This window comes from Phaseolus vulgaris, chromosome 1 (assembly GCF_051622355.1).
Source record: "Phaseolus vulgaris cultivar YP4 chromosome 1, ASM5162235v1, whole genome shotgun sequence".
Taxonomy (NCBI): domain Eukaryota; kingdom Viridiplantae; phylum Streptophyta; class Magnoliopsida; order Fabales; family Fabaceae; genus Phaseolus; species Phaseolus vulgaris.
The window spans coordinates 38,565,924-38,578,443 of NC_143498.1; positions in this window are offsets into that span (position 1 = coordinate 38,565,924).

The window sequence follows — 12,520 nt, forward strand, 5'->3', positions numbered from 1 at the left end:
ACAAACCTGGCGAAGGTCGTAGAGTGATCTTTGTAATTTGCAGACATGTTGAGGGGATGGAAGTTTGAGGCCCAGAGGTGGTTGCATGTAGACTTCCTCAAAGAGATCACCATGGATGAAAGCATTATTCACATCAAGTTGTTTAAGAATCCAATCTTAAGAGGTGGCAATAGCAAGTAAAAGTCTTAAAGTGGTTAGTTTCGCTACAGGAGCAAATGTATCTAAGAAATCAAGACCTTCGAATTGAGTGTAGCCTTTGGCTACCAATCATGCTTTGTGGCAATCAACGGTGCCATCAGATTTGTGTTTCACTTTAAAAATCCATTTGTAGCCAATAGTTTTTTTTCCTGGAGGGAAAGTGGTGATCTGCCATGTATTGTTAGCATTAAGAGCATTGAGCTCTTTTTGCTTTGCTTGTTTCCAGCAAGAATGCTTAGAAGTCTCAATGTAGAAACTGGGTTCATTGTTAGAAGATATAGAAAAAATTGTGTGTTTGAAAGAAGGTGAAAAAGCATTTTAAGAAATGAATTTATGAAATGGATATCGAATACTTACAGTGTTGGCAACGGGTAAACTAGTATGGAAATCCTCTAAATAGGCAAGTATGCGTCTTTGTCTGCTAGAACGTCTAGGAGGAATGATGTTGTCTTCATTTAGAATGATTGTAGTCTCGTTCTCAGGATTTTGACAGTCATAATCAAACAAGATATCATCACAAATTGTATTATAGTTAGAAAGAATGGGTAAAGATAATGTGTCGGGACTTTGTGTGTCATCATGATTCAATTTATATGGAAAATGATGTTCATGAAAGATCACATGTCTTGAAATTTCAATACGATTATACTTTAAGAGAATGTAACCCTTGGTATTGTGTGGAAAACCGAGAAAGATGCCATGAACATATCGAGTATCTAATTTCTTTTTATTAGCATGAATGGTAGCAGAATAACAAGAGCAACCAAAAACACATAAAAAAGAGATATCACAAGGTTTTCCAAATTTTTTTTTATATCGAGCAATGTCTTGTAAAAGAGGATTAGGTGTGCAATTTATGAGAAAAACAACGTGTTGGACAACAAAGTCCCAAAAAATATGACGTAAATTTGCTTGAAACAGTAAAGTGCGAGTAATGTTTAAAATGTGTTGGTGTTTACGTTCGACTATACCATTTTGTTGATGTGTTTCTATGCAAGTAGTTTGATGAACTGTGCCTTTGGAAGTAAAAAAATTTTTCATAGCAAATTCAACACCATTATCAGAACGAATGCATTTAATATTTTAAATTGATTTTCAGCATAAGCAAAAAAAATTATAAGATGGGTGTGAACTTCAGATTTAGCATGCAACAATATAGTCCATGCATAACGGGAAAAATGATCAACAATAGTAAAAAAGTAACGAAAACCTTGCATATATGTAGTAGAATAGGACCCCCAAATATCAACATGAATAATGTCAAAGATAGCAGTAGTGTGACAAGTACTTAGAGTAAAGGGAAGTTTTCTTTGTTTTGCACGATTACAAATATCACACATGAGTTTTATCAGCAGAAACAAAAGGGTATAGATTTTTCAAGACATGCAACCTTTCATCAGAGGGATGCTCCATTCTATAATTCCACAAATTATTTTCCTTAACATTGCAAGAGACAGAAGGAATAAAATTGTGTGTGGCAGTGTGAAAAATAGAAGAGTCAAAGATATACAAGCCAACTTTGGCATTAGCTAAACCAATTCCCTCATTGGAGAGGTTGTCCTGTATAAGACAGTGTGTGGGGGAGAAGATCAAGTTACGTTTTAAGTTCAGAGATAGTTTAGAAGTAGATATAAGATTGCATGTAAATTGAGGAATGTACATCACATCAAGAAGATAGAATTTGTTTGTAAAAACTACTGTCCTAGAATAGTTTGCAAAAACATGTTGGCCGTTAGGTAAATTGATAAGGACAGGTTTGATAGTTTTATAGAAGGTGAAAGCTTATAAAATAGTGCAAACATGGTTAGTGGTACAAGAATCAACAATCCATGGATTATGAGTATGATGTAAAGAGGTGAAGGAGTTCTTACCCGTTGAAGACGATTCATGTGCTTTGGGGTCTGCAGAGAAAGAGCCCACTTGATTCACTTGGACAGGATTAATTGTAGTGTCACTGTTGTTCGACCTTAAAACATCATTGAGAATTGATATTGATGAGCAAGTGAGATGATAATCACGATTTCCCCGTTCTTTTGGACAAGGCTCAGAAAAAGTTTCATCAGTAGTAACAAGATTGTTAACCTGACTAGTCCTAGTGTTGTTATAGAATTTGTGCTCAGGAGGGTAGCCATGTTTCTTGTAATAGGTATCCACAGTGTGACCATTCCTATTACAGTACGTGCAAACTTTTCTAGTGATGTTGAATTTCGAGTTCCTATTGTCTTGATTAGGGAACTCAACCTTTTTAAAACAAACATTTTCAGTATGCCCATGTTTACCACAAAAAGTGCACAGAGTAGAGGAGGGTGTCCTAATGGAATTTGCACTGTTGATACTAGAGATAGTAACAGAAATGTCATTGGCTAACTGTCTTTCTTGTTGGGCAACAAGAGAAAAAATCTTTGGTATAGGTGGGATGAGTTCCATGAGTAAAACATGTGATCTTATATTAATGTACTAATTATTTAACCCTCTCAAAAATTACATAACATGATCTTCACATTTTCTTTGACTTATGATAGAATTGACAGAGCAAGAACATTTTATAGAACATGTGCATAAAGAGATAGGCCTAAAATTATCCAACTCATCCCAAATGATCCTTCATTTTGTAAAATACTCAGTCACAGATAAATCCCCCTGGTTTAAAGAAGCTAGTTCTAGTTAAAGATCATAATTCTAGATAGGTCACCTTGAGAGTATCAAGTTTTCAAATCATTCCAAATGTCTAGCGCAACATCCATTCAAATGATGCTTTGCCGAATAGGAAGGGAGACAGAGTGTATTAACTATGAGACCACCATATTATTACGTAGGCCGAGAAACTTGGATCATCTTTTTTTGGGCAAGGATGTGTTCTTAGAACAAACTCCACTTTGTTTTTAGCATTTAGAGCTATCAAGATCGAGCAGCTCCAAGAGTGATAGTTGGAAGTGTCCAACACTGGCGAGACAAGTAAGCCAGCGGGTTCTCGTTAGGATGAAGGTATAGATAGCTGCTCGTCGGATCGACTTGAGATGATGAAGCGGGGCGTTCTTCCGCCACTACTGCAAAGAAGAAACAAAGAAAGGTCTCAAGAAAAACAAGTAAAGCAACAAAGGAAAAGAGAAAAGGGATTCAGAGTGCGCAACAGAGCTCTTCGGTTGAAGAGCTTTGATACCATAACATGACCAACCGACACTGTGACAAGAACCCTAGGCAACGTTTGCAAAGATATGAGGGAGAAGCAATCACCCCAAAGAAATCAATTGGTAGATAAGAAACCCTAAACAGGGTGAAAGAGAAAGAATAAAGAAAGGTGGAGAAGAGATGCAAGAACGCAAACTAAAGGCACACAAGAATAAAACTGAATTCATAAAATGTATATATTATTGTGTTACAAACCAAAAAAACAGAGGAGTACTTATAGAGAAAAGTGGAACAAAAATAACAGAAAGCCTAATCCAGAAAAACATAAAAACAAGGCCCAATTATGCGGCCCAAAGTAAACTATACATGGATTTTATCACGTATTATTTTATTTTCCAAATTTCTAGTGTATATCATTCAATAAATTAGAATATGGTGACGTTAGAATTAAATCCTTCTTAAATAAATTATCTCATGAGAATGATGTGAGGATGCTCTAATATAAGATTGAATCCCTACACTAGCTCTAGCCACACGAACTTAAGCAAGGTGCTTAGGTCGCCCAATGAAAATAGTTATTATATGTTCATGACTAAATGAAGAATAAAAGTGTAATAGATATTTTTCTTAATTAGAGAATCATGCGACATAAACTAAAATGTAACATTATATATGTGGCTTATATGAGTAGATCTAAAATATTTTTGTATGAAATACTTACAATCACTTAGCCATTCGACATGAGTCATCAAAAGTATATGTGTCCAACTTTTAAATTCGGACTTGCTCCCATTTTTCGTAGTGGACCGGTAGTGATGGAGGCTAAATAGTACCATCATTTATAAGATAAACTTTGAGATAACTTCTTTTTTGTCATCACAACTTGTTGGGTTCACGTTATGAGTCTGAATAACACGAGTGATAGAACTGTTAGTAGTGTCCAATCTCAAAATAAAATTAAATTCTCCCTAATGTAGTGTAAGGTCAACCTAGATCAAATCCAAGAACAACATCACATGTACATAACTTATTGTTTACAAATTAACAATGGGGAAAATGAGATTTAAGAAAAACTATAAACAAACTGAAAAAATGCAACAAAATGAATATTAGACCTTCTATAGACCGTCGTCTAATATACTATCTAATAATACTAACAAGTGTAAATACAAAAAATTAACGATATGAAAATAAAATGCAATGTAAATGAAAAATGAAATAAATAAGCAAAATTAGTTAAAGGCAACTATCAGATAGTCTAGTATGTAATTGCTTGCTAGACCATCTAATAGTTGTTTTGTTGAAAATGAAATGAATTTCAATGAAAGATTATCCACACAATGATTAAACCTTCTAGTAAGCAATCACTTATTAGTTTGTTTAATGGGTATATGAAGAAATAACAGAAAAGGGAAAAAGAAGCAAAAACTTAAGTGATGAATAACGTAAATGACAAAATCTTAAATGTCTGGAAACTTAAATTGGGAGAAATGTGAAGTGCAGTAAAGTAATTTGAGATAAAAGTAAAATGTTGGAACTTAAAGTGTGAGTAAAGTAAATTGCATAAAATGTAAAGTGTTGAAATGTAAAATAGGTCATCGTGAAATGCAAAAGACAATGAATTAAATTGTGATTGAATTGAGAAAAACTTGCAAACTAGAATTATAAAGTGCAGAAACTTAAACGAACAAAAATTAAAATGAATTGAAAACAAGAAAAGCAAAATTCAGAATTGGAATGAAAAATTGGGAACAAAAACCATGGTTAGTAATCTTCATCTCCAATTAGAAAGAGATCCAAATTTGGAATCCTTGTTACTGAAGAAAATACAACCAATCGATTTGTATGTTCTTAGAAAAACCACTTTCGATTGAAAAGGATTTTGAAGAATAAAAATACTAACACAGAGCATTGTCTGACATGATTTTTGTTTCATTGTTACCCATTTTCAAAACCAAATTTAACTTCAAACAATGATTACAAAATACAAAACGTAAAGAGAAGAAGAAACGATGGAGAAAAGCGTAGAAGAAAACAAAGAAATTTTATTAGAACTAGAAACGTCAAAAGTAGAAAACAAACAACAAAAAACTAAACTAATATAATTCATTGTCTAACTCCCTCCATTTCGTTTACTATGCAATCAGTTTTATTTATAGAATTTTCTACACTGGAATGGGTTTCATCTTTGGCAGTTAATGATCCCCAATTCCTGGTTACATCCTAACTAACTTCTTCAACTTTCTCTTTTCAAGCATTGTTGACCATTTATAGCCAGTTACTGTTTTTTGCTTGTTTCCAATGAAGGGTTGACTATCTAAAGCTCGTCTCTGCAATTTTTCATCATTTTAACTCCCGGTTTCCAAGTCCCTTCTTCAATAGCTTCTTCCATGATTCCTAGGTCAATTTCAACTCCAAAGTAGTTCTTTAAAATGTCAAAACATTTAGACGATTCAGAAAAAATATAATCTACAAAAAGTCTTTTTTTTTTGTATAAACTCTTTTATTTCTCTTAAAAAAACAAATCTAATATAAATACATTAGATAAGATCAAAAGCAAACCCAGGAAAATGTAATTAGTCTAAATAAATACAACAAAATTGAGAGTTATTACACCCCACACTTAAATCTTTTGTACTCCTGGACAAGTCAAAAGAAAACTAAACATAAAAAATTTAGAACTTTTTCAAAAACTGTGAAGTCTGTAAAAAATGTGAGTACAAAAATTTCATCAAGCAAAGTTTTCAGGACTCAAACCTATCAAAACACATTAACACATAGAATCTCAATAAAGTTTTAGTTGGGTTAAACAATGGATTTCAATTGATAGGCTCACGGGAAAGTATTTCACTCATTCTCTCAATGTGTTTGGATTTTTTTGTTTACACTCAACACTTTATGAAACAAATATTGTCACTCACTTGCAAAAAAAATTATAATTTCACTCCTAAAAACTAAAAGTCAAGATAATAAGGACTTTATCATGCACTTGTAATGTGACGAAGGTAAAGGTGGGATATTTGAAAGAATTCAAGGCCTTAACACCTGAAAAGTTGAAGAACAATGGGGAACTACACCCAAAGAATAAGTAAGAAGCTACATCTTTTGCTCTTATACTAGAGTTCCTCCTTTTGACATCCACTTTTTCTTTTTTTCTTTCTTTTTTTCCACCTTTTCAGACCACGATTTCTCTCTTTGACTCAGATTTCTTAGATTTTGATTTTTTAGACTCATTTCCAACTTAACCTTTCATTAAAACTTAACTTTGCGAGCCATGACTATAACGTCACAAATCACCACACACCACTAACAACCTCGCACCACCAATGACCTCACAACACCACAAATCACCACCATCAACACAAGAACAACCCAAACACATTAAAAACTCAATGATGCATTTAAAATATGAACTAAATGAAAAAGAACCCAACAAATACTTACCCTGACAAAAATAAAAAAAGGCAAGGCCAACAAGAGAAGAAAAAAAGAGCGAGAAGAGAAATGAGTACATGAAACTAAGAAATGAATAAATAAAATATTGGAAACAATGGTGGTTCTTAGGTTGAACCTTCATCTAGTTGCAGGTGACATCATTTGTCATGTGGCAGAGGTCAGGTGAGTTAAGTCACTATTGAATCGACACTCACTACTAGAAATTTTTTAGATACTATTTTAAAGACTAAAAAAATTATTGATATCTAAATTAATTTCATTTATTGATAAATAGATTATAAATTGCTATCTAATCAGCTACCAAGATTTTAATTATCAAATATTTAGATTCTAAAGTTGGTAGCTAAAATCTTGGTAGCTAATTAGATACCAATTTAGAAACTATTTATCAATAATAGAAACTAATTTAAATGTCAATAATTTTTTTAGTTTCTAAAATAGTATTTAATGGGCTGAGTCATAATCGAAGATTTTGTTTTGTGGGACAATATGTGAGAAGAAGATTGTTGCAGGTGACATCTTAATAGAGAGATCTAGTGAACCAAGTCACTATCGAACCGTGATGCTTGAGTTGTGACACACTTAAGTAGAAAAAGTTACACCCAGATCATCACTTATAACTTTTTATCTAATGATAAATATTTAATCCAATACATCTTATGCTAAGACGAAATGCTTTCTATTAAACACATCATTGTATGTAGATAACAACGTTCTTCCTATATTTGCAATCAAAATGTTACATTTTATTAGAAAATGTTAACAAGTTATATATAATGATGATTCCCTCCTCACGGTAGTTATTTTGTATTGTTGTTGGATTCTTTTGCATTAGTATAGTAAGAATTATACCTCTTGCAAAATGTAACAACATGGTTGTGTTAGCCACCAAACACATTCCATATACACTTGTATAAACACCACCTAAACTAAATTTTTTGAGTAAGTTATTCTCGTACATATTAATTTTTATTCTATAAAATGTGTAAATTTAAAAATTAAATTTTCCATAAATTGCATTCCTTAATTTTTACAAGTCAAACCATTCTCTAATATAACCGTTACTTCTATGTGATTGAAAAGAAAGATTCGATCTTTAAGGAAAGTATATAATTCGTTTTTCTTGGTACTAAATAAATTATTGGTTTGATTGTTCATTGTCCTTAACTAACTATAATGTGCTGATCTATATCATGTCTAGTTATGTGTTTGGAGCAAATGAAAAAAAAGGGAAAAGAAATTTGTATGCGAATTAAAGAAAAGTGGAAGGATATGATAACATAAATTTTTGGCTATACACGTAAAGTATTTGCAAAGTTAGTATTTGAAAATAAAAAATAATAATATTAGAAGTGATGGTGATATTGGAATGCGTGGTGGGACATAGGTAAGGAAAGTTACAAGACAAAAATCTTGGGAATCACATGTAATGTAATATAATGTAAGGCATATCAAACAAACAAACCAACTGTCTAATCCCATTTTGATTCTCTTCTTCATCCACCAACCCAACTCAACTCAACACAACACAACTAAACTCAAAACCCTCCCTCTTTGTTCTACGTCTAAAGTCTAAAATCTAAAGTCTAAAGTCTATAGGTTGTGTTGATGAGTAGAAGTACAGCATAACACAACGTAGCACAGTTAACATATACATGTGTGTGGGGGCTAACCCTGCAAAAATGTAGTGGTGGAAACCAAATAATCATAACCTATTACTCTTCATTTTACCCAATTTGGTCGCTTTGGTAGGCTTTGATTCCCCGACAAGGTTTGGTGTTTGATCCGTGCTGTACAATCTGTCACGCAATTCTCACTCTCCCAACAAACAAACTACATCCTTATTGTTAGACCCGACCTAAGCCTATGTCCACCCAACCTTATTCAATTCCCATCTAAATAATTCAAAATCAATTATCTTTAGCTTTTTTCTCTCTACATAAACCAAATTCTTTACTTCCTGCTTTTAAACTTTTGAATAAATTCAAATGAAATAAACTGTACATATATGTATTATTTAGTTTTATTTTCGTAGGTAACATATGCTATTTTTTTTAAAATTTTATGTTAGGTATCACTATACAACTTGATAATTCAGTTAGACTGACACCTCAAGTAACAACAATCATCTGCCATCACATGAAAAAATATTATTAAAATATAAAAAAAATACAAAAAAAATATGGGGGACTAGACCAAAACTCATATGCTAACAAAAATGATACATAAATAGACTATACATATTCATAATTAATTCTAAGAACATACTAGATGGAAACCTATTATACCAATGAAATGATTCTCTATAAAAAAAATCATAAATTAGTCAACTCGTCAGCACACGCATTCCCTTCACGAAAAATATGAGTAACCCTAAACCTGATTTTCCCACAATAATTAAGACAAGTATTTCATCGATTACGAAACATTAGTCCTAGTAGTAAATGCAACACAAACCAAGGCAGAATCGCATTCAAGTCATACATTAATAATCCCCATCTTTTGAGCTTCCCACATAACATGTATAACTCCATAAAACTCAGTAACCATAACAGTCTGAACTTCAAGAAACACAGAGAAAGTACCTATAAACTTCCCCATACTCCCACAGAAAATACCTTCACAAGTAAAAAGACCAGGATATCCCCTAATAGCCCAATCAATGTTAATTTTAACCCAGCCTAGTGAAGGGAACTCCCATCTAACAGGAAGAGGATTAAGAACTTTACCAGTACGAGTATTAATACAAAAAAACTTAATCACACTGAAATTCAACATATCATTCTTCATTGAAGTTTTAGACGAATTTCCCACTTGGCAGGTTAAATATTTAACTACCGACATAGAAAATGGACTATCATCATTCCTAATAAAAGAAAAAGAAGATCATCAAGTAAGAAAAATTTATCTAACTCAACTCCAAATATGTAAAGTATTAGAACATTAAAAAATAAATGTTGAATATAGATTATAGTTCAATTTTTATTTTTTTATTATTTGATGATAAGAAAAAAGATGATAATAATTACTTAGTTTTCTAATGCTAATAAGGTTCTGTTACTAGCTAAATATTTTTTTTAAAAAAAATTTAGTACATAGAAGCATAATTTTAGAGAAGGATTACAATGAATGAAATATTTTTATTTAACGTAAGGAATTTACTAACTTTTAAGTGGTGTTTTTTTTATCGTAATTTGAAAATTAAAAACTATAAAAAATTCAAAATAAATAGTAAAAAATTAATTTTAATTTGGTTCAAATACTATTTTATATGTAAATCGAATAAAATCATATTATATATTTTGTTATCTTAAGTTTAATGCGGTTTTTTAAAAAAGTACGGCGAAAATGTTTAATATTGTTTCTTAGAAAAATAAAATCAGTGTTTTTCTCTTTTATAACAAATATCATTTTTTTCCTTTCTGTTTTTTTTTTCTTCTTCAAGCAGATATTATACACCAATTCTTGTGTGATTTAATTTAGACTAGCTACCTTTATTTTCACTTCCCATCTCACAACAACAAATCACTAATTTAGACTAGTATGGTATGAAATAAAGATAAAATTTGCAATAAAATTTCATATAATTATCCAAAGTTGTCCATTCAACCCTAACTCCTAAGTCTAGCCTATATAACCCATAATAGTCCTAAGACTTTTTAGCTTACTAAATGAGGGGTACAAAAGCTCCTAAACCACAACCTAACTTTGTATGGAACTAGGGTCATGACTTAGAATAGAACCAATCACTATTTTAAAAATAATTTCGACTAAAGTAATTTCAACTCACCTTTAACCCAAATAATTTTATCTTAGCCTTATCTAAAGTAATTCTATATGATTAGGATTTTCAAATAATCATTTAAATGATTTTATATTAGGATTTTCACACAACCACTTAAAGTTTTACATGTTCTAAGCTTTAAAGTCATTTTAGTTGGTACATCATAATGATTTTATGATCTACAACTTACTCAATAAGAATGTATTAAATCACCTAGTATATATTGTTTTCTTAACCTTAACCAATTCATTTTAACTTAACCTTAACTAACACAACTTTAACCCAAAGTCACTAAAGTCATTTTAACCTAAGTTAAGACATATTTAATTAATTTTATTTATAATATTTTTGGTTCATCCTTAGCGGACATCTTTATGACTTGACTTAAGTTAGAGAATATTTATCTTGATTTTAGTCAAGACATCTTTCAATCACTTTAACAATATATATTTGACAAAATATACAATTAACAATCTTTATTAGGGTCACTCCCTCAGACGCGGTAATCTAACCATATACAACTAACCTCTCTTTCTTCCGCAAGCCATGACAAGATTTTCCTTGACGACCTTCAACTGCTGATTTCCGAACTTCACTTCATGTCCCTGTTTGTCCAACTTTCTAATAGAAATCAAACTTTTCCTCAAGCTTGGAACAACTCTGACATCCTTCAAAGTCCATAAACCAACTGGTGTCTTCAACACTATGTCACCCATGTCCATAACATCAAGAGTTCTGTTGTCCGCTAGTCTTACCTTTCCAAAGTCTCCGATAACTAGATTCTGCAATGCTTCAGAAAAAATGACCCAGGAATCCACACTGTTATCTGCGCAACAAACTAAAATGTCCTCGTCCGCGAAGACAATAGCCGTAGTAAAGCTTGAACTTCATCATCGAACTTAATGCCCACTGACGTAAGTCTGGCTAAGATCGAATATTGATGTGCTCAGTAACTGAACTCGCAAATCCTCAATTTGCATTTTCCACCAACTGAAATTTGTACCATCGAATTTTCAATTCGGAACTTCCCGTCTTCTGCCATCTCAAACGACTAATCGAGATACTCGGTACAACTAAATTCAGATCTGGGCAATCTTTTTCTTTTTTTTTAAATCAAGATCACAAAAATTGCACCACCCAAAATCAGTCACCAATAGACCTGGTCGCAGTCTCCAATGCACTGGCGCTCCGCCGCACTGGACCGCAGCTACCAGGACGCGCACCGCCGCTGTTCGCGCTCCGCACCACCATCGTCGCTGGTCACCGTCGTTGCACTGCACTTTGTGCCGTCTCAGACCAACACACCTGCAGAACGCACATGCAACCCTAATTTTGGGATGTCGTTGCCGCCCCTGCGTAGCTTTGAGATGCTGTTGCTGCCTCTGTGAAACCCTAACTTTGGGATGCTACTGCAGGTCCTGCGAAACCCTAGCTTTGGGACGCTACTGCAGCCGCAATTTTCACGTCTCATTGATTAATTTCTGCTGATCGGATCTCTAGTGTGTAAACGAACCAAGGCTCTGATACCACTTGATGGGAAAAACGCACGCAGAAGCAACACACACAATCATGAATCAACTGCAGAAAAATAAACGACACAAGATTTAACGTGGTTCGGTCGCCAACTGCAACCTACATCCACACGGACAACTATTAGGTTTACATTATATCCTGTTGCACACCAATTACAAGTAAATAATCTCTTTAAATAGAGATAAATAGAGATAATAAAGGGACACAATGATTAAGCCCACTCACTAAAACATGGTATCTACTCAGCCCAACCCAATTGGTCCCGGCTTCATACCCAACAAAACATCCAAACAAATATGTAACTACAAAACCTATATGGCAATTGCTTCCTGCACCCAATCAATTTTGATTGGCACCCAACGAACTTTTGAAAATTCCATTGTATCCTTATCTTCTTTATTTTGAAAAAACGTGTAGGGT